Source organism: Sinocyclocheilus rhinocerous, unplaced genomic scaffold (assembly GCF_001515625.1).
Source record: "Sinocyclocheilus rhinocerous isolate Xijiao unplaced genomic scaffold, SAMN03320098_v1.1 scaffold829, whole genome shotgun sequence".
NCBI lineage: Eukaryota > Metazoa > Chordata > Actinopteri > Cypriniformes > Cyprinidae > Sinocyclocheilus > Sinocyclocheilus rhinocerous.
The window spans coordinates 456,707-458,771 of record NW_015635681.1 but is presented as its reverse complement, the minus strand read 5'-3'; positions in this window follow the sequence as shown (position 1 = coordinate 458,771).

The following is a 2,065-nucleotide window of genomic DNA, read 5'->3' as shown; positions in this document are numbered from 1 at the left end:
AATAGCCTGCATTTCATATGTTATCGCCAGGATGCACCGTGCTGTATCCATTATTATAAGAATACAACAAGATTGATATGCAGACGTTGCACTGTCAATTGCTAATTATTACGATATACATAACTCTATCAGAGTTAGCCTAAATGTCTTTTTGATTGTGTCCGTCTTGTTTATTTAAATTTAATTGGGGATATTAGATCCATTTTGTTTATTTAGATTTTATATTAGGCTATTCTAATATAGCTATTACAAACATTTTCAATAATAATAAAATAATAAAAAAACAACCATTGAATTTATATTAGACTTTACCTCGCTAATAACACCTCAGTCAGGTCAAAGAAATGTTTCATTAGTTGTTTTTTATACTATCGTCTGATACAACACTCAAAAAAAGTCTCCCGAGAGAGAGAGAGAGAATGGATGGTTTATGTCTTTAGCCATTTATAATTGGTCTATCTATCTCCAGGGATTTCACTTGCATATAACACACACAAAAAAAGAAATGGTCATCTTTGTGTTAATATGCCTTGTCTCCTGTGTGTTGTGTATTTCTGGGCTGGACATGGGATTAACTGTAAAAACCCGGTATAACCCGGGATAACGGGTCTATCGGCTATACGGAACCCCAACTGACAGGACTGTTTTTCTTCTTTTTATTTTTATATGGTATAAAAAATGATGTCCGCATATTTTAGTAGGCCTATAACTTGTATACTCTGTCACGTATAGCACAGAGAGTGAGAACGAAAAATAATATTTGATTCATGAACGAATTTTTGACAGAACTAACTATCTTGACTAGACTATCAGAGGAAAAAATAAATACAATAGTTATACCCCATTTTTTTTCATAAAGAACAAACAAAATTGTAATTAGTAGAGTTTTATTTCTAAAACGAATCAAACTAATAAAAAATAAACATAGCTTACATACCAAACTCTTTCATTCAAAACTACGCCATCGTTGCTTAAATAAAGTTTGAATACACTACTAGTTTAAAATCATAATATAATATAATTTGTGTAAACCTATGAAACACACCTAGGCCTATATCTCGTAATAATTACAGTTTAATTTACATTAAATACCAGCTTCAATGACAGCCCCACTTTGCGCATGCGCATTAAAATCCAAGTCTGCGCATGCTCGTCAAATCCAATACGTATTGGATCTGATCCAGCTACGTCATCGTGCTACAGGATGCAGTGAGGACCTCTTGAAAGGAGGGGGCTTTGTTGAAAACTATGTGTTTGAGAGAGGCGGGGCATAGAGAGAAACAATAATGTACAGTATTTGAAAAATAATATGTTTTTTGAACATTAAAGCATGTGAACATATTCTGTTACACCAAATACACAAAATAATGATCTTTAAAATAGCATCATATGACCCCTTTAATGCTTTTTTTGCTATAAGGAGGAAAAGTATTTGGTTAGAGTGGTTTTGTGAGTTAAGAATAATAGCTTATTTGGAGGTCTTTAAATATTGTTTTTTTTATTGTTTTAAGTTTATGTTTCGCAAGCTCTACGTTATTGATGAATGTTTATTGTTTTGTTGCAGTATAGAAAAAATTAGGATTATATAAAGCTTTTAATTATAAATCTGATCTAAAATGTTCTTGTTGGCTGTTAAATTTAATTAAATTTTATTTCATATTTTAATGCTGTGTGGTGAAAAGAAGCAGAAACAGTGTGGTTTGTGAATTATGAATGAATGTACATTGGTAGAATTGATTAAGTAGCATGTTAATGTCATGCCTAATTTCATGTTATGAGTGAGTACTATAGACTTGTTCGGCATTGCTGGGAATGCCCACAAAAACGTCATAACCGTTTATGCCGTGGGGGAAAACAAACCATTCGAATTAACGCGCAGAGACCTTGTTAGGCGCTTGATCTTTACTTTTTGTGATGATTTCGATTGATTTTTGCTTGGTGCAATGCCGAAAAGTTGCTGTGTGGCGTTCTGTACTTCTAATAAGTAAAAAAAAAACTGATCTGAAGATGTATATGACTGATAAACGGACTACCGGAGGTAGCACTGAGCGGGTAGCACACATTA